The sequence below is a fragment of the Syngnathus floridae genome, chromosome 8 (genome assembly GCF_059516105.1).
Source record: "Syngnathus floridae isolate MCC-2025c chromosome 8, RoL_Sflo_1.0, whole genome shotgun sequence".
Lineage (NCBI taxonomy): Eukaryota > Metazoa > Chordata > Actinopteri > Syngnathiformes > Syngnathidae > Syngnathus > Syngnathus floridae.
The window spans coordinates 2,874,772-2,886,653 of record NC_142420.1 but is presented as its reverse complement, the minus strand read 5'-3'; the positions used below and the strand labels follow the sequence as shown (position 1 = coordinate 2,886,653).

The following is an 11,882-nucleotide window of genomic DNA, read 5'->3' as shown; positions in this document are numbered from 1 at the left end:
CTGAAAATGAGGTGTTTTAAGCAGCCACACTCACCCGAAGGGTGGACCTCCTTGTTGGAAGTCCAGTACTCCCAACTTTTCAATGGAGCTGACCTCCAGGGTTTGCCTCGCCATTATTTATCCAAAATTGACCACACAGGACGGCTGATGAGCAGTGGGACGTACGCTGCTGGAACTTCTGCCCTGGCTTGATGGACGGCAGGCGGCTACGACGGACAGCTCTGGCGAAGGAGGTAATTAATCACCATTTCAGACACTAAGTGACAACAGAACGTGACAAAACAAACCAGGAAACAACACGTAATGCCTGCCTGGTTCCGATGACGTTGACAGGCGAGCTCCAAAAGTTGGTGTGCCAATTTATTATAAATCTCACCTCTAAAAAAGCCCGTTATATTACCACAGATTCTCTTAATGGCGTGAATTTTAGTGCTTACATCAATTAAGTGCCAATGTTCTGTCTTAATTTGTCTGAATTTGGTTCAAACCAGATCGAAAATCTAAATGAATCATAGAGTCGAATCAAATCGTGCCCTGGTTATTTTGATTGTTTGAAAATCTGAATCGATACCAAACCCTAAGAATAAAATACAAATAGGAAAGACGTTCTGCCAGGGCACTGCATCACTTGGCCACGAATACAAAATGGCCACTGGTTGAATTGAAATCAAATATGTTCAGCCCCTGCGGCCTTCCTGGCTGCCTCCAGATGGTCCCTGTGGAGTGTTTATCAGACCCATCTGAGACTGGGAACCTGAGAGCGTTGATGTTGGGTGGGCAGTGTGGTGCCACGCCAAGCCGCCTGTCCCCAGGAGCCCGAATACGATCCCCAGCCTTTACCTGCCCCCCCTTGTCTCCTAACCTCCTCCTCCCTCCTCTTGCACCTCACCACCGGCTAGACTTACTCCCACCTCTGCCCTGGGATAGACTTTCTTCCACCTGACAAGGTTTGGACTGAATAACTGGAATACCTGGACAGGTGGGTAAACCGGGGAAGGTGTCAAGTTTGGCTACAACAAGCCAGCCCAGTTGCTCGTAGGGAACTCGGTGTATCATTCTGTCTCCAAAGTCCTCTCTAATTATCCCATGAATAAATAAGATGGGTTGAGGCCATGTTAATAAAGTTTTGATTTTCAGCCCCCAGTCATTCGTACACCGCTGGCTAATTAGGCCCTGTCTTGGGTTTCCTTGTTTTGTGCGATATGAGTCTATCAGAGTTGCCCGTCAGAGTCGTGTAGGTCACGGGACGTCGCGCTCAGATAATCCACACAAAGGCCCAGAGAGCAGCCAAAGCAGCAAATTTTCCAAACTTGTGAAGAAATATGTATTTCCCGTAAAAGAAATATTATATATATTTATATGTTTACAGTATGGCTCCAAATATTTCTTTGTATGGTTGTATAATTTGCTGCACTACACCTCACTGTGATCTGGGTCTTAAAATCTGTCCCTCTCATGTTATCAAATACTGGAGGTTAACGGGTGGCTAATGCTATCATGATAGCTGCTGTACGCACGAGGCTATTTCATTTCAAAATAGGCTGCTCCGTAAATGTTTCGAATAAATTTACGGATCGATATGGATGGGAAACATAAGTAAGCAGTATCAATGTGTTAGATCAAACTTTAGTCAGTTCCCATCATTTTATTAGGAGACAGAGGGCTCAGTTATTGGCTAGTGGATTCATACCGCAACCCTAGTCAACCTCAGTTTGTTGCAGTATAGCTTCTATTTTATGCGCCTTTTAATCCGGTGTGCCCTATATATCAAATAATATCTAAAATAAAACATTCAACGAGGGTGCGCCTTATAATCCAGTGCGCCTTAAGGTGTGAAAAATACGATTTATTGATCAACCCTTATCAAATAGTAGGCAGATATCCTTCCCTACCACACCAGGATAGACTTGAAGTGCATTTAAAAGATGAACTCAATAACATAATTAGCTACTCCACTACACAAACATTTGATACAGTTTTTTTTCTTTATTTCTCTAAGACAAAACCTTCTCGTAGAACTTCAGACTGGTTGTGAAACAGAAAAGTTAACAAAGGGTAATTTCAGTGGTCAGTCTATGAAGAAAATAAAACCCACCAACCCCCTGCCATGTGCATCAGCATGACACACGAGGAAATTGCTGGACACTTTACATACATGTACATTATTGTTTGGAGCTAGCTTTGCCAGGCCCTAGGTGGCATTATTAACTCACTCTGGAGGTACCCATTTAAATCAGATGGCATTGTTGTACGCCTGACCACGACTGATCGTGTCGGTGATTAATGTCCAGCTGGCTGATTAATTTCACAATGGTGATTTAATTACACTGCAATTGCAAGAAAAAGTTTGTGATCCCTTTGGAATTACCTGATTCTGAACCAATACAGTATAAACAATCATGTTTTTACTGAACACAGTATCACAATGCAGGATATAAAAAGAAAGCTCTAATTATTAAATCCTTGAGCCTTCGTCAGTCCAATAACCTTGACCAAATGTTTTCTACAGTTGCAGATAAGGCCTGGTTAATAGTCAGGAGAATTTTGGGCTATTCTTTTTTACAAAATTATTCATGGGCTGGCTGGTTTTAAACTCTAGGGAAAAAAAGTACAACATGTCTCCTTTAATGGAGCAAAATCCGAGACTGCATCATTGAATTCTACCGAGCGCTGCCAGGAAAGTGTCAGACATTTGCTGCACTGTGATTGGCCAGTCTATGTTATGGGGTGTCTTTCTCCGCTTTGGTAGCCTTCATAGTCACGAGTGACCTACTGATGTCACTATTCTTTGTCGTACAGTGGCTTCTTCTCTCACGCTGATATCGTCGGTGGTGAAAGAGGCTACAGAAGCCTGTAATTAGCTGCTTGGCCCCCGGGGGGTTGGCTTGTGTGACCCGGGCAGCCGTGGAGCGCTGATGCCGCCTGATCAGATGAGTAATTCTAAGCATGGGCGGGTGAAAGACATCCACCCGTGCACTTTGTCACCAGCGCTCCCATGAGTCAGGGCGGACCGGATAGGGACTCACAATCCATGCAAAGACACACCGGCGGCCATAAGTCAAGGAAAGTGAATGAAGGTGGGGGGTAACCTGAGCCAGGAGCGGTGTTGGCCCTCGGTCAAGTGCCTCGAATCCCGCAAACGGCTCAGATCTGGTTGCACTCTACCTGAGAAGCTGACCCAGAGGAGAGAATTCAAAGAGCAGCGGTGGAGACAACCTCAACCTCCTGCTCCTCCTCGTCACTTCTACCATCAATGGAGATTTTATATCCATGTGGATTTATTGAAACTCTGAGCACAAACACACATACTCACATTCTATTCGAGTGGCGGTCCAGGTATAATTGTATTTCACGTTACAAAAAGCATTCCCCACCGGGTCAATAATCGCAAAAATGTGTTGCAGGCATGCCTTTATAATTTCCGCCGTGGCTAATTAAAAATATGGGCGAAAAGGGTGTCATCAAGGACACGCTGGGAGACGCACACCTGAGACGCTTCTCAGCCGCTAATGCTTTAGGCAACTCGCCGTGACCCCAACACCTTCGCCGTTTGAAGTTGCGACCGAGCTTGGAAAAAAAAAGAGACAATGGCGGCTGGATGGGAAACTGGTGTTGCCCTTGAGGGAGGGAATCAAGTCAAAGGCAAGAAATAGAGAGGTGATAGCGATAAGCGCAATGGAGTAAACATCTAGGAAGAGTTGATGTCGCACAACAGTGATTTAGTTCTATTGGGACTTTTTTTTTTGCACCAAAGGTTGATTATTATTCTTAGCATAAAACCTCGGCGGACATGAAGTCGGCGTGCTAACCACTGGGTCGTTGTGCTTCCATATTTTGGGAAATCTACAAACTAAACAAGAAAGCCTTGGGCATCATATGGTGAAGCATTTACCATAATGACCTACACACACGCACACACTTTGAAAAGAAATGTTTTGTTTGGGATAGTTTTCCAGAAAATTTCATTTGAATTCCAAAGTTGGCACCTGTCTGGCATTGGACTGATATGTTTGTAATGTAGAGAGTTGGAACTTCTTGTTTGGGATACCTGTTTCGTTTTTACCTTCTTTAACTCTCACAAGTCATCATCTCACAAGCTCTTCGCATTATTTTCATGCCTGCTCTTCCGCCTCCTTTTCTTACGCCGTCTTTCTTTGTCCTTTCTCCCGCTGCTCGGAAATCTGCAAGGCTTGCTCATCGGCGCCAGCCTCTGTTAATCCCCTCCCAAAGCACCTTAGCAACGCTCGGAATTTAGAGATGCTAAAAAAAAAAGAGGGAAAAAAAACACACCACCACGACAACTGTTCTTAACGCTGGGCCTGTATTGGCACGAGTGGCCACATCTTGAGATGTGTGTGTTTTCCATAAGTAGTTGAGAACAATCTGGAAGGCTGTGATAACCAAGGATCTCTCAAGTGCATGTGTGTGTGTGTGTAATGGGTACGCATGTCTGTGCCATATGATGCCAACAAGCTGGTAATCCCAACATGTAGTCACCTGAGATGCTTCATTATCTTGTCCCCCAACACCCGTTGAGTAGACACCCCGACCGGACTCGCCTCATGAGAGCACCTGTGTAAAACATCACCAGGAGTCATTAAATGTAGCATGTCATCATGCAACATAAGTTTAATATTTGCAAATATTTTTAAAAAAAATCTCTTCACCTCCTAGTTTTTGTGGAATTGAAAGGTTATCAATGTCAATTAAATGCAGATTTTCACTCCACCCATTGAAATGAAAAGGAAGTCGGTTATTTCATTCCAGCCCTCCTCCAAAAAATTCTCGATTATTTTTTTAGAAAGAATTTAAAATTGCAATACCCAATATAACGCAAATTGCTCAGACTTGAATTTGTGACGTGAAACTGTGAGTCATTATTGAAGTACGTGCCCACAAAATGACTGATGACAACGCACATCGTTGTGGAATAATAAAATGCGTTAGTTTATTTTGGGAGAAACTGCTTAGCGTTCCCGAATCAGGATTACCTGTTGTTATTTTCAGAGATGAGGACTGATCAAAAATAACTTACGGCCAATCAAAGCAGCTCTTTTGCTTCCCGTTAAATGTAGTATGCTATGGGTTAGGGTTAGACTTTTGGTATTATTTCAATTTGGAGTACATCCACTAAATATTTTTGCAAGTAAACCGTTTGTGTGTGTAATATAAATGCAGATTTTGTATGTTACATCACCTGTTTTGGTTTTTTTTCTCAAGTCAACCTTTTGGCAGGGAAGGGAATAAGTGAATAATTGGTATACTAATGTGACATTTTTGTAAGAGAATGGTCTTGACCACATCAACTTATTGTTGTAAAGGTGTAAATAAACGAAAACATCAAAAGCGTTTTCCGTCATCTACAAAGTCTGCTAAGTGAAGATTCCTGGAAATCCGACCAAATTCTCATAAGAACAAGCACCGCAGCGGCATCATTTTAATCCAAACCAAATTCTCTGTAGAGCAAGGTAAAATTGCAAGTACCAATTATTCTGTCAGCCGTTCCATTTGCTGCCTTCTTACATTAGCAGCGGCCCCATGCTACCCTCCCTTTTCTTTCACTACTCACAAAAATCAATTACTTTGGGGCTACAGTAAATAATTGAGGCCACACTTATGGCCTTGGACTTTATACAGTCGAAAGTAGCTAAGAAAAATACAAAAAATATTAAAACGCAAATAGGTCACTAAAGCAACTCTATCATCAAGATTGGCATGTAGAGGTATGTTCTGTTAAATTCACACAAAATGCTCATGAATTCAAAAAAGATTCATATTCTGGCCAAATTAATTATTAATGGAGCAGGTATCACAAGATACAAACAAAAACAGAATTCAGTTTTTAAAACTGATAACCTCGAGGTACATTCAACTAATCCATTCAGCACAATTAAATTGGTGTGAAAATGCAAATGGAATAAAACATCCCAAACATCTGGAATGCTTCCTCGTCGGCCATTGTGATGTCGGTCATTGGTCAGACGCGACGACAAGGAATTTCCTACCGAGCCCTCCTGTAAAGTTGAATAACAAAAGCGTCTTATTTAGAGTAGTAGGTCAAATTCGCTGTAACAATTGTACAGCGCATGTAAACATTTGCTGCGGCAGCAGATGAGTTTGACCTCTGACAAACGCAAGCGGCGGATCTTTGAGCGGGTCAAACGGCTCATGAAACACACTCGGGACTGCGCGAATATTCATTACAGGAATTTTGATGGCGTCTAGAGACGTGGAAATACAGCCAGTTCTTGGAAAACATGCCAAGAGAGGGACTAAGAGTATTAAGACCGAGGAGCTGGCTCCAGTGGAATGAAATGATGGAGGAGGGAGGGGGGGGGGGGATTTTGGAGACACTACTGTTGTTGTTATTTATCATGCTGCATGCTTTTGCCGAGATGAGTGGGAATGAGGATTGTTTGCACCATCAGGTATGCCAAATAAAATAAATCCAAAACTGGAAAGATGAGAACCAGAACTGACATCTTCCCACATCATCTCCATGGTCAAACGTGTTTGCCATGATGAATGATTTAGACATGGAAAGGGGGATGGTTGTTTTTTGGAGGGTCACAAACAAATTGAGTCAATACAGCGACTCTCTGAGACCACTACCATGCTTTACGTCGTTTTTGTTTGATTTTTGATAATGAGCAGTGTTGTGTTTGCACCAAGTCCCTTTGGAATGACAAAATTAACTTATTTGATTAGAAATTCTTTCGTAACTTTTTCTTACTTATATCATTTAGAGGGATCCTTCTGATTCTGTGAAAGCTCTGTGTGGACCATGTGAGCCACAGCATCCAATTAGAAGAGGGTGTGTGCATTTATGCAACTACATTGCCGCCGTTGTTCAGTTTTACTTCCCTTCTCTTACATATGTGCTAAAAAAAAAAACTAGCTGTAGAGGCAATACAGTACAACCAACTGGGCTGTTTTTAAACTTAGCATTTTTAAAGAGTGAAGTCACAGTAATATTCTGAAATTATTTCTTTGTCTCATTTTTACATATTACAACTACACTGCATTTGCACAGGGGTGTGCAGACTTTTTATATCACTGTATTTATTCTTTACAGTGGTCAGCTTCCATTTTGCACTTAACAAGTAAGTTGAAAATTGACCTTCAGAGGTTACGTGAGCGAATCAATGTTTTTCTTGGTTAAGTAACTCGTTTTTACACACATATTCGTTAATGTCTACTACTTAGTTGTCACATTTGGCTCTTAAGAACATTTTTTTACACTTGGTCTCTAATTCAAAATGTTCCGTATTGTGATTTGAATCACTTCTGTGTTATGCTTTTGTCATTGAAAATAAACATTTTGCTAAAAGCAATGCTTCTATATTTTTGTGGCTACAAAGATGCACACTTGCACACGCACTCACACACACACGAAACATCAACGGCGACTGGATTAGAAAACACAGTGTCGTAACATTTATCTAATCATTAGAGGGGAATCGCACAGGGTTCATCCAGCTCAATAGCTAATAGCGGGTGGGTTATCAATGAAATTATAAATGGATCAAATGTTAACGGTCTGATAGGCGACAAGCATCTAAAACAGCAGCGGGAGCAAATAGAGTAGGTTTAGAACCATTAGGAGCCATTGACTAGTTCCTCACACATCCTTCACTTTGCTTCCTATCTCATTTCTCACCTCACCCCTTTGGGGTCAGAGGTCAACCAGCTCAAAGTGCTATCAGCGCGTGGCAGGTTGCAGCGGGCATTGTAAAAGAAAAAAAAAACAAAAAAAAAAGGAGAGGGGTGGGGATGTTTCTTATCAGAACTTTTTTTGACCCCTCATTAACCTTTGCTGTGGCTTTGAGAGTGATCGCCTGTCAGGAGGGAGGAAAAATCCTTTACAGCATCCGGTGGCTTCCCTACGTGTGCACTAGTGATACGCTCACATTCGACGATCTGTCTCCTAAAGGTAAGCCGGAGTGTTAGCAGATTACTGCTTAAAAAACATTTTGATCAATAAAGCTTGGCCTATAGTGTCCTATAATTCTTCATATTTGGGGTATTTTCTGTCCAAGACTTGTTTTTGTCAAAAATACTTCAGCCATTTAGAAACCATGGATGAGATTTGAGAAAATTAGCTCTCATATAAATGTAGATTTTGGAAAAAAAAAAAATCAGAGATATGAAAATAAATGTTGAAAATTCTCCACTCACCTCAGCAAACATCTTACTTAATGATGTCATTTTTTTTTCTCTTTAAAACAAATCCTCCAAAGACTCCAGTCTTCATCGGTGTCATCAATATAAACACAGAGGATCATCATACAATGATCTGGAAAAAGGCAAGCTGTAAGCCGGCGACATGCCTGCAATGGAAATGAGTAATTAATTGGGTTTAATTTAAATTCTTACGACACTTCAGATGTATTTCATATACTTTCCCTCGGAGAATATGTTTTTGACCTTGTTCGAGTTGAAAAGAATGTCTATTCTTCTTTATGCAGAGGTATTTCAGATGCCATTATCCTCGTTCGCCGACACGTCTGCTCTTTATGACTCACGATTCAGCTAACAATTTTTTTTTTTTATGCAATTACGGTACTTAAAAGCCTTATACGGTGACTTAGGAGTATATTTTTATTCTGTGACCAAATTGCTAACTCTATTTGCTTTTACTCATTGCTAGACCTCATAAAGGTCTTGCTGGTTCTGGACTAGCAGGAAGGAGTTGAGCTGCAGGCCAGGAGGAGATGGGCAGGCATTTCCAACCACTGTAGATGTCTGATTAGTCCTCTGCCTCCATCTCTCTTTAATTCTTAACATTTTTTTTGTAACTTAGAAGGTGATGGAATAAGCCTTCTGTTTATCTCACCTATTATCGCCCAATCAGATCCACTTGACTCGTGGCACCATTGGCATGCAAACACCAAGATGAGATCTCAGCTGATTTCCAAAGAAGTCAAGACTCTGATTGAACTAATTATACCAGTGTTGCACATCATCTCACCATGTGAGATGATATTCTGCTACAATATTTTTCATTACCTCCACTGACTTTTGCACACAACGGCTGTCTGTCGTACATTGTCCTGCTCTGTGCTCCTTTTTTCAGGTTTGTGCCGCACAGCTGTCGATTTTTTTTTTATCAGTATAAATGTGCAGCAAAAATCAAAGCTATCAATAATTTGTGCTTCTTTTTCATGTTCTTGATGCATGATGCTGACATGTTCTGTGGTATTTTGCATAGATGATGCCTTTTGTCATTCTGTCACTTTTTTCAGGTGGGCATGCTTGTTTCTTTTTTTTTTTACTAGCATTGAACATGATGGAATAGGTTCATCAATTAACTGAGAGCAGCCTCAACTGTTTCGTTTTTTTTTTTATTGTATTGCCTTGTAGGGCCTCCCATGATGAGGATATTGATCATAAGCACATAAGAAATTTGCGGGAAATCTGCAAACAGTAGAAAAATTATACACTTGAAGCAGCACCCAAAATTATTCCTGGATAAGATTTTATGGTCAAGATGAAAATATGTAAGCTATTTTACTGATCTCAAAACATGGTATGTTGACATTTTAGACTCGATAGGTTTTTTTTTTATTCATTTTTGTTGTCTCTGCAAAACGATGCAAGGAAATGTGGAATGGCAAGCATGTTTGTCAAAAGAAGATATTCCCTTCAGGTTTGGCTATGGCTCTGACCTCACAAAGTATAATTTGCACTTGGCATCACGAATACTTGTTAGAACATTTTTTAAATACCGTTGAACTCATTTTTTAATAACCATTGACTGCTAGAATGACCGTTAGCAGGATTACACACACACACAGACACAAACATTCCTGCGTGAAACTTTTAAGGGGTGCCGGGGCCAAAGGACAAATACATTAAATCTTTCTTTAAAAGTAGGAGGGTAACTAATAAAATAAGATTTACTTCAGATTTACTATTGTCAAAATGTTCGTTTGGGGTGATTTACTTGGGGCCGCATGAAGACTCTGGTAAGTAGATCGAGACTCAATGAGAATTCTTGGAAAAAAATAGTTCTTGGAAATTTAGATACAGTGCTGTTTTCGAATAAAAGCCAGATTGAGCCTCTTATTTTAAAACGTCTCTAATTAGCTTCAAATAAAGTTCATATGGAGCATGCTTTCCTGACATTTTTGAAATCCCATTTACAGCACAAGCCATGCTTGGCATAGAATTTTCACAGCTCAGCTAGATTCCAATGTGTCAGTCAGAAGAAAGGTATAATATATATTTTTACAAGGCATTAAAAAAAAACAATGGAACACAGTGAAGATGGAGAAAATAAATTACAAAAAAATGGACACCCGTCCAAAACTGACAAAACTAGTCAGGGAGGCTTTGAAGCGGCCAACAGCAGCATTGAAGGAGCTGCAGGAATTTCTGCCAAGTGCTGGCTGATCATGCTTTGGACCCGTTTGGAATTGAGGTATTCATCAAGATAGAGGAAATTTTAAACCGTGTCATTGTCAGCATGAATGTTGGAGAAATAAAAATAACATCAAGAAAATCCGACAAGTACAGCTCAATTATTTAGGTTTGATCAGTAGCACCTGAAAAGGTGACATGTGTGTCCTCACTCCCTTTTCATAAAAAAGAAAATCCGTGAAAAGAACGCTATATATAAAAAAATGAATGAAGAGAAATGTAGTTTTCAAAGTCCTGCAACTATTTTAATGGCAAATACGCCACTGTGTGTTTCACTTAGCCAACTCAATGCCTCACCAGCCATTCAGGAACTTCACCGCCCATAACTGGTTTCTGGTGAATTTATCATTCATCCATTTTCTACAGCGCCTTTTCTCCTTCAGGTTGAGGGTGAGCCTCAGCTTGAGGCGAGAGGTGGGGCACGACTGTATTTGGTGACATGCAAACTTTTCACACCAACTTCTCCAAAAGCATTTTCTCCAAACCTTCTTTTCTCTTCCTTCCTCCTGCGGAGGTTTTGTGTGGTCTGAGCACTGTCTTGCACGGAGGGGGTCACCCCGGAGCCTCTCTCACACCTGCACTGTTTATAACCCCTACGTCCCCTCCAAGAAATCTACTGGGGCTTGTAATCTCTATTGTGGGAGCCATTGAGTGGAAAAACTTCCCAACCTCACACCGCCCTGGCCTTGCTTAAAAAACAGGGGCCGAGGGTGTCTCAGTGTGGGGCTGCCAAATTCCAACAGTGATGCTCCACAATCACTCTCAAGCAGGAGGAATGGAACGTCGACATTCAAGCCTGCGGGCTGACAACATTTTTATCTTGTGTTTGTGTGACCTTTTCAAAAAAAATAGATATATTATAGATGGTGCGCTCCCTGACTCGTCACTTCTTGATATCTGGATAAGACGACATGCAAGAAATTGCAAGTGACATAGAAAGAAAAAAAAAAACATTGTTTGAGGGCAAAAGTTGCCAAATAAAGCAATTCCCAGCAAACTTTTATTTATTATGACGCTCTTCCACGTCGGTGCGGCGTTTGGGTGCTCTCGCCGCGCTCAGATAGCGCAGCAGCACCGCGGGATTAAGAGGCAGCAAGATTGTTAAACATGTCAACGTGTAATTGCACGATAAGGCCCCTTCGGAGGCATTCACTGGCCCAGTTGCTTTCTCTATTCCGCGCTAATCTCGCCCGCCACATTCGCTCTGTGCAATCTGTCTCCATAATCTTCTGTGACAGAGCAGTGCAGGCTGCTGCCTGTTTTTCACCCCCCCTTCTCTTTTTTTAGGGAAAAGGGGGAGGCGGAGACGTGCAGAAAATATGCAGAGGCGTGATAAAGTGACGCTAATTATCCCCATTTAGGACATGGCAGTGCAAGGGATCGGGGCTTTAAGCAAACGGGAGCCCTAGCAGGGAATATATCAGTGGCCTGCATGCATACAAGATAACAGTGGCGCACAT

The 11,882-nt window shown here is 41.5% G+C and overlaps 1 long non-coding RNA gene across 5 annotated transcripts in view; it reads right to left on the bottom strand.

Moving 5' to 3' along the window:
• LOC148393965 (uncharacterized) overlaps positions 1–11,882 on the bottom strand; it is a 71,088-nt gene that overhangs the window by 2,408 nt on the left and 56,798 nt on the right. For 3 of the 5 annotated variants that reach the window (XR_015859884.1, XR_015859885.1, XR_015859882.1), the window contains exons 3-4: positions 4,498–4,572; positions 35–221 (exon numbers count right to left, since the gene is read on the bottom strand). This is a non-coding gene — a long non-coding RNA (uncharacterized LOC148393965). Of the gene's footprint in view, positions 1–34; positions 222–1,943; positions 4,261–4,497; positions 4,573–11,882 lie in introns of those variants that run through there. The other 2 variants (XR_015859886.1, XR_015859883.1) reach the window with 2 other exon arrangements.